This window comes from Eptesicus fuscus, chromosome 3, assembly GCF_027574615.1.
Source record: "Eptesicus fuscus isolate TK198812 chromosome 3, DD_ASM_mEF_20220401, whole genome shotgun sequence".
Lineage (NCBI taxonomy): Eukaryota > Metazoa > Chordata > Mammalia > Chiroptera > Vespertilionidae > Eptesicus > Eptesicus fuscus.
Genome location: NC_072475.1, coordinates 111,265,981 through 111,291,597, shown reverse-complemented (window position 1 = coordinate 111,291,597; position 25,617 = coordinate 111,265,981). Strand labels below are relative to the sequence as shown.

The following is a 25,617-nucleotide window of genomic DNA, read 5'->3' as shown; positions in this document are numbered from 1 at the left end:
AATCTCCTGTGCCAGAGTCATGATAAAATATTCTATCATGTATAACTTTCTGACAGTTCTAAGTACAATATTTTATATTTTGAAAATGTTTGAACATGAACTTTCTTGTTTTTCTTTTGAGATTTCTACCCACTCTCTCCCCCAAAACAAATAAAAAGAGCATGTATTCCCTTCTATTTATGTAGATAAATAAATCCTTATTTTCATTTTTTAATTGAATTTGATGAATCAGAGACATTTGGAAATATAAACCTTTGATAACCTTGCAGTTCATTGGAACATACAGGTGATATTTAACTGCACTGCATACAGAGGGGGAAAAAGCACTGAAACCAGGCAGCTCACATTTCTAAATGCAGCTGATCAGGTCAACATGGAAATTTTGCTCACCAAGTCGATTGCCCTGGATAGCACAATTTGCCAAAGTTGAAGTTGCATGATACACTGCATTATCAGCAACAATCTCTACTTCTAAAAATAGTTAAGCAGCCTGAGACAGCATAAAGAATGATGAAAAATTATAAAGTCAGCCTCATGGGTTATAGATAGCCAAAAGTTTAGGTTCTTCTTATTTGGCAAAGAGAGATTTCTTTTTACTATTGTTTTGAAGTGTTCAGGGTTAAAAAGAGTTGCTATTACTTGAATTGTAGGAAAATTATATAAACATGATCAGTATTTTTAAATTAAATTATATGTTTGCTAAATGTCTTAATGTTTGTCATGGGCATTTGGAAACACTTTATTCTAAAAAAACCCTAAATTGTTGTCAACACTATCAAACCTGGCATTTTAAATTATGGTCATAATTGACAAGTTAATTTTCACTTTCTCTAGAGCATCAATTTGAAATTAAAAAATAAAAGTCTAAGTGAATTAAACATATATTTTGACTTGTACAAAGCTAACCATCTATGTATTTGTATTGGCCATATGACTGACTGATGGAATCTTTGAATATTTAATCTGCAACAGAGACTTCCCAGGCCATCTAACTTGGTGAAGTTTAGACACTGCCCACTTCTTTTTTCATGCTTTCTCCCTAAATTCTGCCAAAGACCCAGCAGATACCAACCTGAGGTTTCATCTCCCCTTCCCTCCACTCTTTTCTGTTTACCAGCCTTTCTCCAGGTCATACTCAAAAACCTTCCTTAAAGGATCTCTCGGATGTTCCTGTGTCCTGTTAATGTGTGCTCCTGCAGCCAGGCGATGTTTCTCCAGAAGCTGGCCTCACCTCTTCTGCTGCTGTTGCTGCTGCCCTTCACCTTCAAGGTGCACTAAGTCCTCCTCTCCAAACATCTCCCACCTCCAAAGAACCAGGGCCACCATTTATCACTCAAAATGGTCACTGCATCCTCATCTCCCACTATGAAGCACTTGGCTTTTTCAAGCAGCGTCAGTATCAGTTTCACTCTGCCATCAGGTTGCAGGTTTCTGCTCCGCTCCCTTGATTCCAGGAAATATACCAATACAAATATGTTTAACAGACATAACCCAAGGCTTGAAGGTAACATAGTTGGAATGCAGTACTAGAAAAAAGACTTACAAGTGAATATGGGCACACAGGGGTCTCAGGAAAGTTAACAACCCTCTCTCTCCTGAGCCTCTGCTCTGCTGCTTGGCATGCTCATTCCTCCGGATGTTCTGCTTTGCCTGTCCTTGTCCCTCTTGAAAGAGGGGCCTCTGTATTCTCACTGTCTTTCCGATTTTGCCAAGAGGAAATAGAAAAAAAAAATCGCATCATAATCTCACCACCATTGACCCCTGCCCATGGCCTTTTTGCAGGGCATGCCATCACTATTTTTGAAGGTCTGTCCATTTAATATTACATCATTAAACAGAACTTCCCTATTATTTAATTATTTAACAGCTAGATATTTGAATTAAATTTTCATGACAGAAAGGCTCACCAATTTAGTCTTTTTTAGTACAAAGGAGGAGACTGCCAGTTTATTTAAATCTAGAGCGATGCCTGTATAAAACAAAACAAGAACAGCAATGTGTTCCAGTTTGCATCCTCTGGGGCAAGGATGGGGGATGGAGTAAAATGCTAGCCTACAGGTCAGGGACAGGACTGAGGACCAAAGACTGATGAACTAGTTTTAGGAATATTTATATAGTTTTATGGTTAATCTGCCCTTGGTTTTACTATACAATTGTGTGTTCCTAAAAATCATATATACATATACATACATATATAAATATATATATATGTCCATATGTAATCAAATATATATGGAATGGGAGAGAATTATTTATTTATCTTGAGTTATATAAATATTATTTTGGTAAAATTCTAAAAAACATTTTATTCACTTGAAATTAAATTTTAAAAAATTTATGGTAATGCATAAAATTATATTTATTTTTAGCAACTGCATGTTATTACATTTTATGGACATAATAAATACAATTTTTGATCCTTGCCCTTTTAATGGACATTTGGATTGTTTCTGTTTGTAAGGCATTGGTTCTTATGCACATGTGTAGCTGTCCTTTGAAAGTATATGTCTGGAAAGGAAAATGCCAGCTTTGGGGTATGAAGTTCTTTATCTTTACCAGATATTTATCAAATAGATCTTCAAAGGGCTTGTGCCAATTTACAAGCAACAATAATGGATAAGCATTCCCTTTTTCACATTTCCCTTTCAAAACAGGCTTGGTTGATAAAGTGAGAAATCAACAAAGGATACCCAGATATCAATTTATGAGAAGGCAGCATCCAGGGGTCTTTTGTTATCATCTGAGTAATGTAAACACCTTTGTGTGTGTTTGTTTTCATCTCTTCCTATCATGCTATATCACGTCAGAATAACTAACAGCAACTTTTATAAATATCTGGTTTAAAAAGTAATGCTATAGGTAGGAAGTGGTTCACAAATGGACTATAATTTAGTGATAAAATAGCTCCTTTCATTCGATGAATCTAATGGCCCAACCTCCTAAAATGTGAACCACAGACATGCAGTATGTATAAACCTTACCTCTGAATTTATAGTTTCTTGCATTAAATTTTTTATGAAACAAAGCAGGATATGTATAAAGAAATTAATGAAGAAAATAAAACAAATCTAGGGAGATATATTATTTTTATTTTTTTCTTTATTGATTAAGGTATTACATATGTGTCCTTATCCTCCCATGCCCCCCCCCCCCCCACTCATGCCCTCACCTCCCTGGTGTCTATGCCCATTGGTTAGGCTTATATGCATGCATATAAGTCCTTTGGTTATAACTACATCATTAGATATGAAATATCCAATCCCTTAATGTAGATGTGGAAGCTTCTTCCCTGGGAATGTGCAACTCTTATTTAGGCAACCATTTCTCACACTGTGCAAACTGCCTATCAGAATGCATTTTTTTTTACTATTTTATTCAAACCTACTAGAGGCCCAGTGCATGAAATTTGTGCACTCGGGGGCAGGGGGTCCCTCAGCCTGGCCTGTGCCCTCTTGCAGTCCAGAGTCTGGGAGCCCTCGGGGGATGTCCAACTGAAGCTGGCAGTTGAACATCCTTAGTGCTGCTGTGGAGGCAGGAGAGCAGCGCTCCCCCTGTGGAAGCACACTGACCACCAGGGGGAAGCTCCTGTGTTGAGTGTCTGTGCGCAGCATAGCGACTGGTCATTCTGCCATCGGCCGAAACCATCTCTCCGACATCTCCCGAGGGGTCCCATATTGCGAGAGGGCACAGGCCAGGCCAAGGGCCCCATCTGGTGTATGATCAGGGCCAGGGAGGGACCTGGGAGGTTGGCCAGGTGGGGAGGGACTGTGGGAGGGCTCCAAGGTTTGTCTGGCCCATCTCACTTAGTCCTGATCAGCCAGACCCCAGCAGCAAGCTAACCTATCCATCGGAGCGTCTGCCACCTGGTGGTCAGTGCATGTCATAGCGAGCAGTTGAGCAGCCTTAGCATATCATTAGCATATTACGCTTTGATTGGTTGAATGGCCAACTGGATGACCGGACACTTAGCATATTAGGCTTTTATTAATAGGATTCTTTTGATACAGTGCTTCATTTATTCATTCAATAAGCATGTATTAACTTTTTACTATAAGCATAGCATTATAGAGCATACTGAGATATAATGATACAACCTCCACCCTGGGGGAACATGTACTCCAGAGGAGTATCACAATAAAGGGATGCAATATTTTTATTTTTAAAAACTAAGTTACAATCTCTTAAGAATGCAATAATGTAAGTCATTCTCTCTTTGTAAAGCAAAACTAATTAAGATCAGTAATTCATCTTTCAAATGAGCAAACTTTGGTTCACACATGCATGTCTAATTTTCCTTTCTTCTGTTCCTTTAAACAGGAAAATAACTATTAAGATATTCTTTCTTAAATAATGAAAGGATAGTAAACCAGATCATGCTTCTTCTTTTTTTTTTTAATATATTTTATTGATTTTTTACAGAGAGGAAGGGAGAGGGATAGAGAGCTAGAAACATCGATGAGAGAGAATCATCGACCAGCTGCCTCCTGCACACCCCCTACCAGGGATGTGCCCGCAGCCAATGTACATGCCCTTGACCGGAATCGAACCTGGGACCTTTCAGTCCGCAGACCGACGCTCTATCCATTGAGCCAAACTGGTTTCGGCCAGATCATGCTTCTTAGCTGTTAGAAAGAGATGAATTTCTTACTCTTCTTTTTCTGCCTATTTAACAAGATATTGATTTAAAAAAATTGAAAAAGGAAAATAATCCTGGATACAGAGAAAAAGAATCTGGGGAACTAAGACAAACTGGTTCTGGAGCAAATATATCAATAGTGGTTCCCATTTTCCAGGATAATATGGAAAAGACTTCTAATTAGAGTCCTGTGTACAGACCCAAGGGACAATGGTATCCCATAATCAGTACTTGTAAAGCCCAATGCATATGCAAAAGTTTAGTTTATATATGAAAGTTCTTTTTAAATTTTCAGCCTTATACATTTTCTTTAGGTAAGACACTAAGTTTAATGGAATTCTTGGAAGTAATCTGTCTTTACAGTGCTCTGTCTTCTGGCATTTGCCTGACCTATTATGCATAATGTAAACATTTTTTTATGGCTCATAATGATGTTTTCCTTTAAAGTGTCTAAAAGAAGAGGGAATATTCTGAGAGGTCTGACTTATTCCAAGCTATATCACTAAAAAAAGTGACATAAATTATTTGCAAAAAACATTACAGACATATAATATATCAACAACTCTTTATTTAGATGTTCTACAGGGTATAGAACATTATGTGCATATCCGAGAAGAGAGGAGAGAGAAGGAGAGGAAGATATGATATCTATCTATCTATCTATCTATCTATCTATCATCTATCTATCATCTATCATCATCTATCTAGAGAAGAAATTGGAACTATATTGAGAGGGAGGATTAAGAAGACAATAAAAATCTTCAGAGACCCCAGTGTTCTCCACCAAGAACTATTATATCATTTTGAAAATCTTTATTTCTACCATTATTTTATTTTCAGATTTTAGCTTTTTATGTAGGTACTAGAGGCCCGGTGCACGAAATTCGTGCACGGTGGGGGGTTGTCCCTCAGCCCAGCCTGTACCCTCTCCAATCTGGGACCCCTCGAGGAATGTCCGACTGCCCGTTTAGGCCCGATCCGCCATTTGTTTGAATTTGTTACCTTCTATAATTGAAACTTTGTAGCTTGAGTGGAGGCTTAGGCTTGGCTGGCAAGGGCAGGTGGAAAGCTTGGCTTCCTCTGTTACCTAGGAAACCTTGCTCTCTGTGGCTGTAGCCATCTTGGTTTGGGTTAATTTGCATGCTCACTCTGATTGGATGGTGGGCGTGGCTTGTGGGCGTGGCTTGTGGTGTGTCGGAGGTATGGCCAATTTGCATATTTGTCTATTATTAGATAGGATGTTCCTTGTATAAACATTTTGAAGCCGCTTACAAAATATTTACACCACTTGTCATCTATTTACACATTTTAAGAGCAACTTTTCTAACAAACAAAATTAAAATTTATCGTTATGAAAATTTTCTAAAAATTTACTCTATTACCACAAAATAAATAAAAACAATATTTTAAAAACAAAATTAAAATTTCATTTCAATTAAGACCCTTTTTGGCATTTTGCTTATTTATTCTGCCTTTTGGTTAATAGCATCAGCATCACATTACTATTTTATATTGCATATATGCAGCACTTGCCTTAAGTTTTCAACATGTCATTTGTAATTAAAGGTAGACACTGAGTCAATATGAACAATAGATTAACTAAACTGCACTGTAATTTAGGTAAAATTGCTGTGTCACTGTATATTACATGCAAAATCCACTTAAACTGGCATTTAACCAACAGTACTGCATGAACAAATAATTTAGTATATGAAAACTGCATCAAAATTCAATATTGCCATGTGAAAACTACATAAGTCCTTCTCCTGTAAAATGATACTGTTTAGCTTATTTTAAGAGGTTTAACTTTCATATATTGTAACTATCTTTAAGGTCTTGAGTTCAAATTCATATAAAACTCTTTCATATTTAAAATAAACAATTCCATTTTAATCAGTGCATTAAATTTGCTTTTTAAGTTCATTTGAATGATGATTATTTTTCCTCCTAAAGAAATGAATTTGATAAGATTTTTAAAGGTATCTTACAACAAAATTCTAACTGTAAATGTATTCACGCTAATTTTCAAATTCCTTATGATTTCGCCCCCAAAGAATCTTAGAAAACTTGTAATAAAACTATAAAACTGACTTGCATATTTACAAAATTTTGAATAGCAAATATAGGCAACTCATAAAAAAACAAAACAAACACTTATTTGTTCAATGGCTATTTGTGAATTGCCAGGTACACTGCGTACCTCTAAGGAATTATTCTATTATTGAAAACAACTTGATGTCAAGTAAAATTTTGACATACAATCCAGCCTTCTTCCTGTGCCTGCCAACTGACTTGTTTACTAAACACTGTCACATTAAATGATGGTGCTTAGGCAAAAACGCTGCAAACACACATTACACCCTCATCCCCCTACCCACGCTGAGATATGCTGCCTGCCATGAGATGAAATCTGCTTGAGTAAAGTCATATACATTATAGCAAGCATTCCAGATTCCTAAAAGGACCAAATACTTTGGCATTAATACAATGTACTCCCTGTTTTCTCAAATATACAAAATATACATTTACAGTTTTTTTGCTATATATATATATATATATATATATATATATATATATATATAGTTAAGTTTGTAATTAAAATTTTGCCAAGTGAACTACAGACCATCAGTGTGATTGCATAAGCACGCAGGTCCTTGCAGCAGCTCAGTTCTGGTGCCTCTTCAGGTGCAAGGCCAGGTGTCCCGAGCGGGAGAAGCTGCGGTTGCAGACCCCGCACTGGAATGGTTAGGCCCTGGTGTGCTTCTGGTAGTGGCACGTCAGCTCATTAGAGCATGCGAACTTCCAGTCACAGCCTTCCCAGGTGCATTTGTATGGCTTCTCTCCAGTGTGAGTCCTCAGGTGAGCTTTTAACCTTTTGCACTCGGATGTCGAGTGTGACTCGAAACGGTCAGCATTAGAATAAAGGAATCGAGAAAAAAGCAAGCGAGTGCAAAGGGTTTAAATGAGAAGACTTCGTATAAACTTTTGTGCAGCCAGGGTAATCACAGTAGTGGATGGGTCGTTTCTCCATATCAGGGTTACTCCTTCTCTTGAATCTGACAGGTTGGATGATTTGTGAATTAACAGGTAGGGTGGCAGGTAAATTTGGATTGTGAATTGCCAGTTTAGAAGTAATTGTAGCAGCATAGGATGGAGGTGGGGTTAAATTCTGGAGCATCTCTGCTTGTCTACCTGGACTTCCAGGCTCTGAGCTTGGTGGTGATGTGAGAAAGTAAGTGGCCTGTCGTGGAAGAAACTGACTTGGAATTGTGTATGTGCAAGGGGGTATTCCTGGAATTGTTTCATCGTAGTCTGCGGAATAGCAGAGGTGTGTGTGTTAAGGCCTGTTAGGAGGTTCTGTCTTGATATGTGTTAAGCAAGGTCTCTGGGATTTGTAGAGGCCAGTTCTCAGGTGAGTGTTGTCAGGGAGGAAGACCTTCATGTTGGTCCTGTAAATGTAACCCTTCACTGTCAGTGAAGAACTGGTCTATGACTGAGACACTGTCTCATCTATACTTTTTATGGTCTGGAATTACAGAAACCGTAGGAAGTTGAGGTGTCTGGACCAGCTCCTCGGGGGGCAGGGGCGGGGGAGGGGGGGGGGAAGCCGCCGCCTGGCACCTGAGCATGCTGCGGAGGCTGCGGGTGCCTGGACTGCTCCTTCTGGTGATGGAGCGGGTGCTTCAGCTCCTCTCCAGAGAAGACCGCCCCATCGTGTCCCGGTTTGCGGCGCCCAGCACAGGGCTTGAGCTGCGCGAACACGGGCTCATCCTGCAGGGCCAGTAGCTGGGGCACGGGTCCCAGGTGGGCGCTCATGGATTGTACCCGCATAGCCCTGGGGGCTCAGGGGGCGGCGCCATTCGCTGGGCGCAGGGGAGCGCGCTTCCCACTTGCTGGCTTGTCCATCCCGCCCCCCCCCATCCCCCCCCCGCCCCCCGCAAACTCCACGCGGGGCTGAGGGCAGAGGAGGGGAGGCTCCCGAGGGACCTTTCAGTCCACAGTAGGCAAGAGTAGGCAAGGTTTTCCAAAGCACGCACTAAAAGTAAAACTCTTCTGCTCCGCCACGCATAAACTCCAACGTCCTCCAGGAGGCCATCCCTGGAGCCAGCTCCCTCCACTGCCAGTCTCCGCAAGTGAGCTACTAATTACACATACCTGCCCCGCGACTCATTTCTACCATTATATTAAATATACTTTGGGCTTTGGTTCTTGGCCTTGCTCAGTGTGGTCATATTTTCCCTCCCAACATCTGCCTATATCTTCAGACATCACCAAAATACTGCACCAGGCCCTTCGGTAGTTGCAGCAGACAGCCGGACATACTACTGCTTTACAGATAGCAGTCATATTACACACAGCTGGTGCAGCTGCAATCTTGTGCCTGCTGGAGGACACCAATTGTTTTCTGCAGAACATTTTCTTCACAGTTCCAGCATTGAAAATAAGCATCCTCAAACTTGGATCTCCCCAAGAGCAAAGTTCCCAAGAAACTGAGATATTTATTATAGCAAATATATATTAAACATGTAGACAAAATATATTATAGTTAATTTAGCTTTACTAGTGCATGTTCAGTGTTCCTTCTGGTTCTATTCACAGGCCACATCATTGAGAAAGTGTTACCACATTTGAATACATGCCTGGCTAATGATGGCTAAAAGAGTAGGTTGTGCCCTGTATGCTGTGGAGAATAGCACTTCACAGAAGGAGAGTGGAAAAGCACGGCCTATTTTTGCTATTTGTCTAAATTCTTTTTCTTATTGTTGCCTAATGTAGGTCCTGACCCACTGTAAGCATTCATGAAATGCTAACTGAAAAAATGATAGAAAAGATGTCATAAGAAATATTGTTTATTGTTTGGGTCTTCTTCTCTTGATTATCTATAACTAGTGGCCCGGTACACGAAATTCATGCATGGAGGGAGGAGGTTCCCTCAGCCCAGCCTACACCCTCTCCAATCAGAGACCCCTTGGGGAATGTCTGACTGCCAGCAGTCGGACATCCCTCTTGCAATCTGGGACCGCTGGCTCCTAACCGCTCACCTGCCTGATCACTCACCTGCCTGATCGCCCCTAACTGCCTCTGCCTGCCTGCCTGATTGCCCCTAACCCCTCTGCCTGCTTGCCTGCCTGCCTGATCACCCCTAACTGACTCTGCCTGCCTGCGTGATCACCCCTAACTGCCCTCCCCTGCAGGCCTGATCTCGCCCCCAACTGCCCTCCTCTGCCGGACAATTTGGTTCTTATTGTTTGGTTTCCATGCCAGTCAGCGTCAAAAGCTCTGCCTTCTAAGCAGCCATTGGCTCATCACTGTTGATCCAGATTTGGTTCTTTTTTTTTTTTTTTTTTGGTGGGGGGGAGTGTGAGCTGTTTATTAAGTGGTTATTATATGGGTCAGACCACATAAGTGGTGTCAGCCCCAAAATGTGACCTGTCAATGTTGATCACAAAGCACCCAAGGCTGGTCCTGGTGAGCCCCAAGGTCAGAAATGAAACTGAAAGGCCTCGGTCACATGCTGCTTCCAGGCGTCCAGGCTGGGCAGCAGGGAGGAGATGCCCATGACATGCCAGGTCTCCCCATCAGACACCACTGAGGTCTGGTAGGACAGCAGCTGCATGCCTGCCTCTGCCAGGAGCCCAATCATGGTAGGCAGGATGGCAGGGTTGGAGGGCTGAGTCCAGAACAGGAGTAGGGGTAAAGCCCTGCGGAGAGGCACTTCTGGTCTGAAGGCAGCTCCGCTGAGTGCCTGCAGCACAGGTGTGGTGCCCGGGACAAAGCCCACAGCCTGGTAGGGGGAACCTTCCAGGGCCATGCTCAGGAGGCCTTTCCTGCATCCTTGCTCTCCTGGCACAGTGGTGTAGTGGTATTTCTCTCTTTTCTGTGTCATCATGGAAAAGGTACTGGTCTGATTGCTAAGTAGAGGAGCTGGGGATTAAGAAATTAAAGAAAAAAAGAGACCAAGAGACAGAAATAGATTCATGAAGCTGGGGCTGGATGGGATGCCATCTTTCCTCTCTGATGGAGAGGCTGCAACAATGACGATGACCCAAGCCATGCAGCGCGTTTATTTAATAGGCCTAGATTTACATATCTAGTCTCGCCCCTGCCTACACCTGGGCTGCTATGAAGTCAGAACTGATTAACATGTCCAGCCTCATTGGGGAAGCATGTTCCCAGGGTGTGACTTGGCCTACACCCTGAGTTCAGCTGACGATAATTAAGGAAAATGCCCATGTGTCTTCCCAGGCGGCCCTCTACATCTCACCCTTTCTTTTATTTTTAAGCTACTATAATAAAAGTAAAATTTAAACATTTAGAATAAAGCTCTAATATTAACACAATTGCAAACAATGCCAATGCAAAACTAAACTGCATACATATTATCATTTTCAAAACTTGAATGTCAAGAGCAAAACTCTGGCTATTAAATAATAACAAAACAATGCCAATGCAAAACAACAATAAGAGAAATCAGAACTATGGACATGTTAACATTTTTTGCTACTAAATGAAAGAAAGTCTCTTTTGCTGCTGGTGTATATTTACTCAAGAGTCCTTGGACTTGGCTGCACAAGACTTTGCAGAAGACTGGCAGTCAACAGGTGCTAGCATGAGCAGGAACATGGTTGAAGTAGCTTCAACTTCTTGCTTTTCCACAACCTGCTGCACTTCAGTCATTAACTTCTTCAGATGTCTCTATATTGGCAACTCAGTCCCTTGAGTAGCTTTCAGTTTTCTTCTTCCTCTGCTTTGCTGTCATCAGGGTAGTACTTAATCCTTTTGAGTGAAGGGACACAGGAGCTGCTCTGGGTCCATTGTGGTGACGGATGTAACGCTCTGGCACCTGAATTGGCTGCATTGCTCCTTCTGGAAAGATATAAAGCATAATCTCTTCCCCATATTATTACTGAATCTGATACAACTATTGTCTGGTTTATGCTTCCTTCCACCTAGCTGACTCAGTGGAGGCTATTGTACAGGAGGCCTGATGCCTTTCACCTGCTGTAACGATCCTTTGCATCACAATTCAAAAATTTTTAAAGTATAAAAAGCATGACTGAGCCTCTTTTGAGGTGACACATAACATCTGTCTCCCCCTTTTTGTTTTAATAAATGATTTTAAGAGTATGATTGGCTCTTTCCACTCTTGAGTGACATCCATTTAGTCAGATTTGATTATGTTTAAGTCCTCGGGGATTTACCCCTAAAGTTGGCACAGAGAGGTGGATAACAGACTGAGGACATTGCTTCCAATAAAACATGGACATTGTCCTTCTTAAATAACATTTTAAAGGCTGAAAATTAAATGAAAAGTTTCTCTGAATTAGTGTGCCCTATAGTAGCTGTTACAATAATTTTGGCCATACTTACCACATAAGCACTATTACTATAGGTTGATGGGCTCCGTAGCAAAATCTATTAAGGCATAAACAAGAGCTTGTATTTTTACTGAAATATAAGGGGTTTGAAGGAACTTTGCTCTCCTGCTGCAGTAGATCCAGCTTTTCCAGAACTGGACCCATCTGTAAAAATGGTTAATGCCTGAGGTATAACATTTCTTTTAATGTGGCAGTTAATACTATTCCCTGTGTTAGAAATAAAGCAAGACCCTCAAGTCAGGGGTCCTGGTAGAACACAAAACATCAAACATTTTTACTTCTATGCAGAAAGGTGTTCACACATGGTCTGGAAGTGCACACAACGACCTTCCTTGCTCTTGGTCCTGGGCAACATGCAGCAATGCACAGGTGCTGACTGCTAGCATGGCAAGGCATCTTCACTATCTTTATTTCTGGACTATTTCTCCTTTGTTCTTGTGGGCCACTGCTTATTCTGTGGCTGCAGTAGCCCTATCAGGTCCTCTCTGGGATCCGTTGTTGCAGGAATCCATATGGGCTTTGGAGTTTTGTGGAAATATAAACATATTCTCGACCAAAGGTTAATAAAGAAATATTTTCTATAAATTTGACTTAAGATCCTTTTGATTTGTGTCCAAATGATTTTCCTTTGGCTTATTTTGACACCATAAGATTATTCATGGGTGCTTTATCAGTATTATAAATGAAAAATAATTTTTAAAGTAAAATTTTAAAGCAATGAAGGCTTGATGTAATTTACTTATAGGATGTTTCTTACAGGATATTACTCTATTAATCTTTTTTTACTTAATTATTATGAGGCTTTTATAAAAAAAATTAATGCAGTCTTGATAACCTTTTATTTTTACACAGAAACATGACTGCTTTGGATTCATTGCATGTTAAGCAATTTTACCATGAAATGAACTACCAATAGAAATTTTGGTTAATACTTTAGGAACAGCTTTTTGTACAATTAAATTTTTTTTTGAATATTCACTTATTTCATTTAGCTAATTTAAATTAATCTGAAAACTTGACTATTTTACTGTCAAATTTAATACTCTAACAACAATCTTAGTTTACTCTGTAAATATTAATGGAAAGGATTATTTGCATCCTTGAGAAAGCCCTGAGCATTCCTGGGTTTAGGCTGGATTTAGATACAGGGCAGCTGCCATCGGCCAACTCTTTGTTGTCTGGGTCCCAATCCAAGCTAGGCCAAGTCTCTTTGTTATCTGGGTCTCTTTCTGATATGAGCTGGGCCAAGTCTCTGTATGTTGCCTGGGTCCCGATCTGAGCTGGGCATGGGAAGCGCGAAGCAGCCATGGGGCTGGAGACCTCCCTCAGAAGGGGCGAGTGTTCAAGCCCCTGCAATGTTGGGGGGGGGTGAGGATCTGTGCCACACCTCTGTTGACCCCCAAGTTCTTCTCCTGATGGCCCCTCTGTGACTGTGCCTGTCTTAGGTTGTTCCTCCCCTGAGGAATCTTACCTGTCTTTGACTAACCAGCCATCCTCCGGGGCCAAGCAGGGTAATGTGAGGTTCAGTTCTGTCTCCTTGGTAGCCTATGCCCCTATGGCCTCCATGCCCAGCACCTGCCTTGGGATCCCCTCGCCTGCTGGCAGGGCCCTGGCATTGATCTTTCCATGGAGGGCCCAGCTCACGCCATTGGGCTAGAGACAGATCCATGGTACCAGCCACCATGAGGCTTCAACCTCAGCATGAACTGAAAACTCAGGCAACAGCTGTGGGCAATTGGATTGTGAGAAGAGGGTCCTTCTTGGCAAAAGGGGCAAGAGAGGCCAATATAGAATGCTCAAGTACCTTCCCAAGGGGCCTTCCACACAGTGGAAGGGATTAAATCCTTTCATGTCCTTATTAAATTGCTGCCAAATATTCAAAAAATTAGATTTTTAAGTTTGTTTGGGATAATTGTACAATATGCTATTGTAAAATATAAAAAATTATAATGAAATTGTAGAATAATATCATGTAAGGATATCCTTTGCTCTAGGCCATGGCAATTCAATTTCAAACTGGCTGTCAATTTCTTTTTGTATAGAAAAGGTCTTAACCAATTAAAGTCCCCTAATAGTTTCTGAAAGTCATTTAAACTCTTAAGACAATCTTCTCTTATCTCCACCTTCTGAGACCTAATGCATTGGTTATCAGTTACAATCCCTACGATATTTGAAGGAAACCTCTATTTCTTTCCAAAATAATTTTCAGGCTATAAAGTCTCATTTAAGAATCTTTGTCTTTTTTTTTTTTTTTTTTTTTTTTACAACATACAACCTTCTATCCCAGGCCATGTCACATGAAACACTTTCTCTTAAGGTTATGGTGACCACTAGTATGGATTAGATTTAATATATTAATAACAATCCTCAGTTTATCCTGTAATAACATTTTTTAAGATACCTACTTAAGTTGCTGTAGAAATTAGCTTTTTAAAATATAATCAATGTCTCATATAAATTAAGTTACATAAGAAGCCAATGTTTAAATAATTGAATCCAAATAAAATCTAGGAACAGATTGGAAGCCACCATTGTAGCCGCCTGCATTTTTAATTAAGCTAGAGGTGGGGCAACATTTGCAGCTTGTGAGACAGCCGCCATCTTGCCTGCCTCTCTGGCCACGTGGCTTACTGCCTGCCATCTTGAAATAACAAAGGCCAACCCCCTTCCTTTAAATAAGCCAATGTCTTTGTAAGCAATTTAAATAAGTCTTCTAAGAAAGTTACTGAAGGCTTCCCATTATCCCTCTGTATATGCAAATTAGCTAATGGGAATACTCTTAAGGCTACCAGACCGCTGTACCGATTTTTTGGTAATTTCCGAATCTGCCGCTGTACTGCTTTACCTAATTTTCTGTACTTTGCCTAGTAACTATTTTCTACAATGTCTCCAAATTCCATCTTATTCTAACCACTTGTTTGCATGTAACTAACCTTTTTCTATATCATGTTGATTTTTTATCTTTAATGTTCAGGGCACAGTTAAGTTCAGGGCCTCAGGCCTGGTAGGGTTAAAAAATAAATTTCTAGCTTATAAAAAGGAGAAATTTGAAAATGTTGAAATTTCTTTCACAGTAAAGATGGTGAAGATGAGGCCTCTCAAAGTGGCTTTCTTGGGGAGTGGCATCCATATTGGATCGCTCGGTGTCTCCCTTCCCCTACCTCCTTGTTTCTTAGGGGGAAGATTCAGTAATGGTCTGGCATCTACTGTTTTTATTTTATTTACTTTTTCAATTTTTATTTTGAAGGAAAAAAAAAGATTTTCTAAGGTTAAGAATTATTGGCAGTTGCTGAGAATTTCCTTTAATCCTTTTCTACTTGGTTACAAGTAGTTTACACGTGGAGGCAGAGGAGGTGCAGATGGTATTCTTAGAGACTTGCACCCTTCCACTTCAGGCTGTAAGGCCATGGCTGTACCCCACTTAAGACATTCTTAAACTCTCCTGTGCTGAATCAAGGCCATCACCAATTAAAATAGGAATTTTCTCTGGACTTTTTGCTGAGTATTGGTCACACAACTGCTTTCTAACCTTTTCCCAGGTTTCATCAACAAAACATAAGAAAGAAATCAAGAATTTGACTACACTTAACAGAAAATCTTTGAGATCTGAGCATAGTTAAAGCATTTTTGAAGATTACCCATGTTTAACACCCACTAATTCATATCAATTAACAACAATACACTCCCCTTACCGTATTCCTTTAAATGTGTGGTGCGTACGCTTGTGGGATTGACCCCCTCACTTCCTTCCCTCCGTACTCAGCCCCTGACGTTGGGCACCATATGTAGTGGTATTTCTCTCTTTTCCGCGTCATCACAGAAAAGGTACTGGTCTGGTTGCTGAGTGGAGGAGCTGGGGATTAAGAAATTAAAGAAAAAAAGAGACCAAGAGACAGAAATAGACTCATGAAGCTGGGGCTGGGTGGGACGCCATCTTTCCTCTCTGATGGAGAGGCTGCAACAACGACGATGACCTGAGCCATGCAGCGCATTTATTTAATAGGCCTAGATTTACATATCTAGTCTCGCCCCTGCCTACACCTGGGCTGCTATGAAGTCAGAACTGATTAACATGTCCAGCCTCATTGGGGAAGCATGTTCCCAGGGTGTGACTTGGCCTACACCCTGAGTTCAGCTGACGATAATTAAGGAAAATGCCCATGTGTCTTCCCATGCGGCCCTCTACACAGTGGGGTTATGGGAGGTGATTAAATTGAGGCCAGCCTCCTTCACCAGCAGCTTGGTGTTCCCAAGTTCACATCAGCATGATTAGAAGCGTCTTTGAGGAGGCCGACAATGACTGCGGGGCTCAGACAGTTCCCAGCATTCTTCTGGGATAAGCCCTGCATTACCACCTGGATGGTCCCTTTGGGGGACCCTGCCCAGGCTTGCATCAGAGTCCCCAGAGCTTCTGCCAGACCGATCCAAGGTTTGGTGTGCAGAGAGAAGATGCTGGTAAGGGCCTGGGCATTCACGACCCCCCAGTAAGGGCTCTCCCTTTCACCATGTCCATGAACTGGACAGCGATCTCCTCCCTGCAGCCCTCTGGGCATCCTTGGTGCTGGTGCCCAGGTGGAGGTAGCTGATGATGTTCTCACGGTCCACCAAGGCGCGGTCCTGAGGGGGCTTTTCCATGAACATGACCAGCGCTGTGCCCGAACACTGCCCTGACTGCAGGGCCCAGAGCAGGGCGCCCTCATCCACGATCCCTCCATGGGTGCAGTTCACCACGTGCACGCCCTTCTTGCACAGGGCGAAGGTGCTGTCATTCAGTAGGCCTGTCATGGAGGGCAGGAGAGGGGCGTGCACAGTGATGAAATCACAGAGGGGCCAGATCTCCTCCAGGGGTAGCTGCTGAATGCTGAAGGAGGCCGAGACCTCTCGTGAGATGATGGGCCGTACCCTACAGTCTTCATCCTGAAGGACTGCATCCGGATGGCCACCTGTCTCTGGATCCTCCCCAGGCCAAGAATTCCCAGGGTCTTTCCATTCAACTCGGTTCCCATGAACTTCTTTCGGTCCCATTTGCCATCCTTCATCGAAGCCGTCGCCTGGGGAATCTACCTGGCTAGACACATGATCATCCCACAGGTGAGCTCCGCAGCACTAAGACTGTTCCCATTGGGAGTGTTCATGACCAGGATGCCCTTCCTCGTGGCAGCCTCCAGATCCACTTTGTCCATGCCAGGGCTGGCCCTGCCCACCACCTGGAGCTTCTCTGCTGCGTTGATGACATCGCAGTCACCTTGGTGTCCAAGCGGAGGTTAAGGCCTTTGCAGTCCTGCAGCTTGGCTATCAGCTCCTCTTTGCTCAGGTTATGCTTCTCCACCACCTGCAGCCCTCCAACTTGCAGGATCTTCTGGCAGCAAGGGTCCAGGATGTCACTGATGAGCACTTTCTGTAGATTTGCAAAGCCATTGCTGGAGCCGGCCTCAGGACCGACCACTCTCCCTGGACAGAAACACCTCTAAGCCCCCAGATTTGGTTCTGATTGGTCAGTTTCTATGCCAGTCAGTGTCTCTGGGCCTATCAACAGGGTCTGATCAGAAAGGCGGGGCTGATCAGCAGCCCCAGTGAAGTCCTGGAGAGAAATGGAGGCACGACTGCTGGCCAGACTGGGAGAGAAAGAGAAAGGCAAGTGCTGGTCAAAAACGGCCACAGAGGCAATGGATCAGTCCCCGATTCTCTCTTCAGGCCTCTCTCTGGCCCTGATTCGTAGCCCCCTCAGCAGTCAGTGCTGGGGCATCGGGCCTTCAGCCTGCAGTGGAAGCAGTCAGAGCTGGGTTGCTACGGCAACCCAGCACTGACTTCCAGTCTGGTTGAGCTTTGGTCATAATGGTGTTATACTCTGGCTCTTTATTATAGAGATAATAAAAGAGTAATATGCTAATTAGGCCAGACATCCTTCCAGATGACCTTCTGGACAAAGCCACAGCAGTGGGGGTGAGACAGAGGCAGCTGCTTCAGCAGCAGAGGCCAAGCCCCTTGCACAAATTTTGTGCATCAGGCCTCTAGTTTAGTCTATAAGCAAATGTCTGAACTGAGAAAAATGAATAAGATTTAGGATCTTGTTCCTAACTTTAAGGTAAAGTCAGTAGTGATTTGCACAAGGTATACTATTATGTTTTTGGCATAACTGTAATAATTATGTGTTTCTTTGAAGTGAGGTCCATTTATGTATTGTATATTTTTTTATTTTGAAATATGTTTAGTTATGTTTTTCTCAAGTTACTAAATAGATTCTAGTGTACTGTTGTCAATAGAAATATATTTTGAGCATATATGTAATTTGAAATTTTCTAGTAGCCACATTAGGATATAAACAGAAAACAATTAATTTAAATAATATATTTTATTTAACTATTTCCAACATATTACAATTTCAAAATGCGGCACTAGCCAATTTTCAAATAATCAGTACTTATTTGTGGCTAGTGGCTGCTGTTTTGAGTATGTAAATCCTAGTATATTAATCTAGCAGGCTGGTGACAGATTAAAGATTGTTTGTTAATCTTATGTTTTCCATTACATATATGTCTTTCCAAATAATTTTGAACTTCAATATTTTATTTATTTTAAAATAAAATTAACAGCATTTATATGTAAAATAACTTGAAATTATAGTGGAAATAACAAATTGAAAGTAAAAAATCAACTTTTCCCCACATCAGTTCCTTTCCCCTCAAATGATTATTGTTCCCTCTAGTGTATATATTTTCAGGTAAAAAGTATACCTAGACACATAATATGAAAATATATATTTAAAATTTGTACGTTTATGAATTCATTTTTTCTTTCATTTTTTTTTAAATTTTTGGGCTGACATTGGTTAATAAAACCATACATATGTCAAGTGTACAACTCAACAAAACATCATCTGCATACTGCATCATGTTTTCACTACCCAAAGTAAAGTTTCTTTCTGCCACCATGTCTCCCATTTACCCTCATCTACCTTTCTCACCCCATGTTCCCTCTAGCAATCACCATATTTTTGTCCTTAGCTATGTGTTTTTTTTTCTTCTTCTTAATCCCTCACCTTTTTCACCCAGCCCTACAGCCCTTCTCCCCTATGACAGCTGTCAGTCTGTTACATGTATCTATGATTCTATTTTGTTAGCATATTTTGTTCAGTAGATTCCACATGAAATAGATTCCATGCTGTGGCAAAAGATAAGACTTCCACCCTGGCTGGTTTGGCTCAGTGGATGGAGTGTCAGTCTGCAGACTAAAGAGTCCCAGGTTCGATTCCAGTAAAGGGCATGTACTTTGGTTGCGGGCACATCCCCAGTAGGAGGCATGCAAGAGCCAACTGATCGATGTTTCTCTCTCATTGATGTTTCTAGCTCTCTATCCCTCTCCCTTCCTCTCTGTAAAAAATCGATAAAATATATTTTTTTTTAAAAAAGAGAAGACTTCCTTTTTTAATGGCTGAGTAGTATTCCAATGCACAAATGTAACACAACTTTTTTTTTTTTTTTTATCCATTTATCTATTGATGGGTACTGAAGCTCATTTCACATCTTGGCTATTGTAAATAATGCTGTAATGAACATAGGAAGCATATTATTTCAAATCAGTGTTTCTGATTTCTTCAGATGTATTCCCAGAAGTGGAATTGTGAGGTCCAAGGAACTTTCATTTTTAATTTTTTGAGGAAACTTCACACTGTTTTCCACAGTGGCTGCACCAGTCTGCAGTCCCACCAGCAGAGCGGGAAGGTTCCCTTTTCTTCACATCTTCAGTAACACTTGTTGCTTGTTGGTTAATTGATGTTAGCCATTCTGGCAGGTGTGAGGTGGTATTTCATTGTGGTTTTCATTTGCATTTCCCTGTTGAGATGAGCATCTTTTCATATGTTTATTGGCCATCTGTATGTCCTCTTTAGAGAAGTGTCTATTCAGGTCCTTAGCTCAATTTTTTAATTGAGTTGTTTTTTGGTGTTGAGTTTTATTTATTTATTTATTTATTTTTATTTTTATTTTTTTTGGGGGGGATGTGTCTTCATCCAGCACTTCTTTCTTTTTAAAAAATAATATTTATATATGTATTTATTTATTATATTTTTAAATAATTCTTTATTGTTGAAAGTATTACATATGTCCCCTTGATCCCTCATTGATCCCCTTCACCCTCCCTGCCATCCCACATGCCCAAGGCCCTCAGCACCCTATTGTCTGTGTCCATGGGTTATGCATATATGTATTCAAGGTCCTTGGTTGATTACCTCCCACCTACCCATCCTTCCCCACCTTCCCTCTGATATTGAACACTCTGTTCCATGCTTCCATGTCTCTGGATCCACTGTGTTCATCAATTTATTTTGTTACTTAGATTCCACATTTGAGTGAGATCAAGTGATACTTATCTTTCTCTGACTGACTTTTTCACTTAGCACGATACACTCCAGGTCCCTCCATGCTGTCACAAAGGGTAAGATATTCTTCTTTTTTACTGCTGCATAGTATTCTATGGTATAAATGTACCACAGCTTTTTTATCCACTCATCTACTGATGGGAAGTTGGGCTGTTTCCAGATCTTAGCTATTGTAAATTGTGCTGGTATGAACATAGGGGTGCATTTCTTATTGGTGTGTCAGCTTTCTTAGGATATATTCCTAGGAATGGGATTACTGGGTCAAATGGAAGTTCCATAGTTAATTTTTTGAGGCAACTCCATACTGTTTTCCATAATGGCTGCATCAGTCTGCATTCCCATCAGTAGTGTACTAGGGTTCCCTTTTTTACATATCCTTGCCAGCACTTGTCATTTGTTGATTTGTTGATGATAGCCATTCTGACAGATGTGTGGTGATATTTCATTGTCATTTTAATTTACACCTCTCTGATGATAGTAACTTTGAGCATTTTTTCATATGTCTGTTGTCCATCTGTATCTCCTCTTTTGGAGCAGTGTCTATTTAGCTTCTTTCCCATTTAAAAAATAAATTATTTATTGTTGAAAGTATTAAATATGTCTACTTTTTACCCCATTGACTCTCCCTGGCCGATCCTGTCCCCCAAGCACATGCCCTCCCCCCACCATGTCTGTGTCCATTGGTTATGCTTATTTGCATGCATACAAGTCCTTTGGTCGATCACTTATCCCCCCACCCCTTGTATCCTCCTATACATTCCCTCTGACATTTGATGATCTGTTCCATGCTTCTATGTCTCTGAATCTACTTTTGTTAATCAGTTTTTGTTGTTCATTATATTCCACAAATGAATGAGATCATGTGATATTTATCTTTCCAGATTGGCTTATTTTGTTTAGCATAAGGCTCTCCAGGTCCATCCATGTTATTGCAAATAGTAAGAGTTCTTTCTTTTTTTTACATCAGCATAGTATTCCATTGTGTAGATGTACCACAGTTTTTTTAATCCACTTATCTGCAGATGGGCACTTAGGCTGTTTCCAAATCTTAGCTATTGTAAATTGTGCTGCTATGAACATAGGGTGCTTATATTCTTTCTGATTGGTGTTTCTAATTTCTTGGGACATATTCCTAAAAGTGGTCAAATGGGAGTTCCATTTTTCATTTTTTGAGGAAACGCCATACTGTTTTCCACAGTGGATGCACCAGTCTGCATTCCCACCAGCAGTGCGTGAGGGTTCCCTTTTCTACATATCCTTCCCAGAACTTGTCGTTTGTTGATTTGTTGATGATAGCCATTCTGACAAGTGTGTGGTGATACCTCATTGTCATTTTGATTTGCATCTCTCAGAAGATTAGTGACTTTGATAATTTTTTCATATGCTTCTTGACCTTCTGTATGTCCTCTTTCAAAAAGTGTCTATTTAGGTCCTTTACCCATTTTTTGATTGGATTGTTTATCTTCCTTTTATTAAGTTGTATGTGTTCCCTATAAATTTTGGAGTTTAAACCATTATAGGATGTAACATTGGCAAATATGTTCTCCCATGCAGTGGGCTTTCTTGTGGTTTTGTTGATGGATTCTTTTGCTGTGCAGAAACGTTTTATTTTTATGTAATCCCATTTGTTTATTTTCTCCTTAGTTCTACTGTCCCAGGAGATGTATCAGCAAAGATATTGCTACAACATATGTCTGATATTTTTCTGCCTTTGGATTCTTTTTAGAGTTTTATGATTTCCCGTCTTACGTTGAAGTCTTTTGTCCATTTTGGGTTCATTTTTGTGTATGGTGTCAGTTGGTGGTTTAGTTTCATTTTTTTGCATGTATCTGATCAATTTTCCCAACATCATTTATTGAAGAGACGGTCTTGACTGCATTGTATATTCTTGCCTCCTTTGTCAAATATTAACTGAGAATAACAGCTTGGGTGAATTGATGGGTTCTCTGTTCTGTTCCATTGGTCTATATGTCTGTTTTTGTGCCAGTATCAGGCAGTTTTAAGAACAGTGCCTTTGTAATATAGCTTGATATCTGGTATTGTGATCCCTCCAACTCTGTTCTTTCTCAGGATTGCTGTGGCTATTCAGGGTCTTTTTTTATTCCATATAAATTTTTGGAGAGTTTGTTCTAGGTCTATGAAATATGCCATTGGTATTTTAACAGAGATTGCATTTAATTTATAGAGCACTTTGGGTAGTATGGACATTTTAATGATGTTGATTCTACCAATGCATGAACATGGTATATTCCTTCACTTGTCTATATCTTCTTCTATCACTTTTTTCAACATCCTGTTGTTTTCTGAATATAGATCTTTTGCCTCCTTGGTTAAGTTTATTCCTAAGTATGTTAATTTTTTTGTTGCAATGGTAAAAGGTATTGCTTGTTTAGTTTCTCTTTCTGAGAATTCATTATCTATATATATAAAAGCCTAAGAGACCGTCCAACAGTTCGACCATTTGCCCTGTAGCTATGACATGCAATGACCACCAGGGAGCAGACGCTTCAACCAGTAGAGGAGGGAGCCTGATTCCTTGCGGAATTCGAATTTAGATTGCTGCTGGGGCACTGTTGGCCCCAAATCTGGTTCACCTGCACCCTGTACCCAGAGAGGAGGGAGGAGGGAGCTGGTGGACATCAAGGTCCTGGGGGCTGGGCCTGCAGGAGGGTTCTCGCAATCCAGGACCCCTTGGGGGATGTCGGAGAGCTGGATTAGACCAGATCCCCGCAGGTCAGGCTGAGGGAACCCACTGGTGCACAAATCCATGCACTGGGCCTCTAGTTGGTATATATATATAAAAAAACACGTTGACTTTGGGATGTTGGTTTTGTATCCTGCTACACTGATTAGTAAATATCATAGTTTTTGGTGAAGTCTTTAGAGTTTTGTATGTACAATATCATGTCATCTGAGAATAATGAGAGTTTTACATCCTCCTTTCCAATTTGGATGCCTTTTATTTCTTCTTGTCTGATTGCTGTGGCTAGAACTTCCAGTACTATGTTGAATAAGAATGGTGAAAGCACACATCCCTGTCTTGTTCCTGTTGTTAGGGAAAATGGTTTTTGTTCCCACTGAGTATGATGTTCACTGTAGGTTTGTTATATATGGACTTTATCATGTTGAGGTATAATTCCTTTATTCCCACTTTTCTGAGTTTTTATCAAATATGGTTATTATTGTACCAGTTTGGCATACCTGGAATAAATCCCACTTGGTCATAGTGTATGACCTTTTAAATATATTGCTGGATCCTATTTGCTAATATTTTGTTGAGGATTTTAGAATCTATATTTATTAAGGATATTGGCCTGTAATTCTCTTTCTTTGTAGTGTCTTCATCTGTTTCTGGAATTAGGGTAGTGCTGGCCTCATAAAAAGAGCTTGGAGATGTTCCTTCCTCTTAGATTTTTTTGGGATACTTTGAGGAGTATAGTAATAGTTCTTTGAATGTTTGGTTAAATTCCCCTATGAAGCCATATGTACTGGCTTCTGTTTGCTGGGAGTTTTTTGAATACTGCTTCTATTTTGTCAGTTATTATTAGCCTATTCAAGTTTTCTGCTTCTTCCTGTTTCAGTTTTGGAAGATTTATTTTTCTAAGAATTTGTCCACTTCATCAACTTTGTCCAGCTTGTTGTCATATAGTTGTTTGTGGGAGCCCACCAGCCCTTTCATGTGTCCTCCCCTCCTATCAGTCTGTATGCAGTCTCCACTTCCAGCCCTCAGTTATCACAGTTCTTTCCAGCGAGTCTTCTGTTGATTATTCAGTAAGTATTTCTGTATTTTAGTTGTAATTCCACTTTGGTCTTTGGAGTGTGTCCCTGCAACATTCACTTACTCCACCAGCATTTTTAATTACTCAGCATTTCTAATATGCTCCTAAATTTTGATACTAATGCTACTGGTTCTGAAGATCACACTTTGAGGAACAAGACTTTAGAATAATCTGCACTACTTCCCACTAGATCTCTCTCTCTCTCTCTCCTCTCTCTCTCTCTCTCTCTCTCTTTTTAGCTTACTCTACTCCTACCATATTGGAATTTACCCACCTCAGGGCTTGGCAATGGTCTTTCTGTCTGCTTAGAATGACCTTCCTTGAGATCTCTTGGTGTTGAGTTTTAAAAACTCTTTATGAATTTTGGAAATTAACTCCTTATCAGATGTATCATTGGCAAATTTGTTCTCACATTCAGTGGTTGCCTTTTGATTTTGTTAATGGTTTCCTTTGTTGTGCAAAAAATTTTTAGTTTTATGCACTCTCATCTTTTTTCTTTTGCTTCCCTTGCCTGAGGCAATATCCTATATAATACAGAGCTAATATGCTAATTAGACCAGATGGTGGAATAACCTTCTGGAACAACCATTGGGCTGGGGGTGGGGCCACTGAGCCTGCACCACCAGGCCAGCCATGGTGACCCCAGCGCCCCTCCCTTCCTCAGAGGCCATGGGAGAGGTGGCAGTGTGGGCCTGGTCCTGGTCCCAGCAGCACCCCTTCCACAGAGGCCATGGGAGACGGGGCGGTGCGGTCCCGGTCCGGTGCTGTGCCTTCCACAGAGGCGGGAGGGGGTGCAACTGTGGAATCTCAATCTCCCATGGCCCCTCCCCTGGCCAGTCTGGCCCCCAATTGGGCCCCCCCTCCAGTGGACGGGGGGTGGGGGGGCAGCGCTAAGGAGCAGCAAGCTTGGCTTCTGGTTGAGCGGTGCTCCTTACACCCCCCATATGCCCAACACAGCCAGAAGCTGGGCTCCTGGCTGGCGAGTGCTGCGGCAGTGGTAGGAGCCTCTCCCACCTTTGTGGCAGGTGGGCAGTAAGAGGTGAGGGGTCCTGGACCGTGAGAGCACCGGACTGTGAGAGGGATGTCTGAATGCTGGCTTAGGCCCAATCGCCCAGGGAGTGGGCCTAAGCCAGCAGGTAGACATCCCTGAGGGGTCCTGGATGACAAGAGGCCACAAGGCCGGGCTGAGGGATCACCCACCCCCAGTGCATGAATTTTTTGCACTGGGTCTCCAGTATCAGAAATAAAATATTACTATAAAAAATATAAGAAATTTTATTGCTTATGTTTCTTTTAGGATTTTTATGGTTTCACTCTTGATGCACCCCTTTGTGGGCAGTGTGTACAGTCTTGTTGTAGTTAAGCCTGGATTGTTGTTGGTATCACTGGGAGGAATTGATCTCCAGGCCAATTGGCTGTGAGGATCAGCTGTGTCTACAATGGGAG

The 25,617-nt window shown here is 41.3% G+C and overlaps 2 pseudogenes; both read right to left on the bottom strand.

Annotated features, from left to right (window-relative positions):
- Positions 1 to 7,300: 7,300 nt before the first annotated feature.
- LOC129147614 (Krueppel-like factor 5) lies at positions 7,301 to 8,467 on the bottom strand (annotated as a pseudogene).
- Positions 8,468 to 10,107: 1,640 nt separating this feature from the next.
- On the bottom strand, positions 10,108 to 18,947 carry LOC103304614 (D-3-phosphoglycerate dehydrogenase-like; annotated as a pseudogene).
- Positions 18,948 to 25,617: the final 6,670 nt, after the last annotated feature.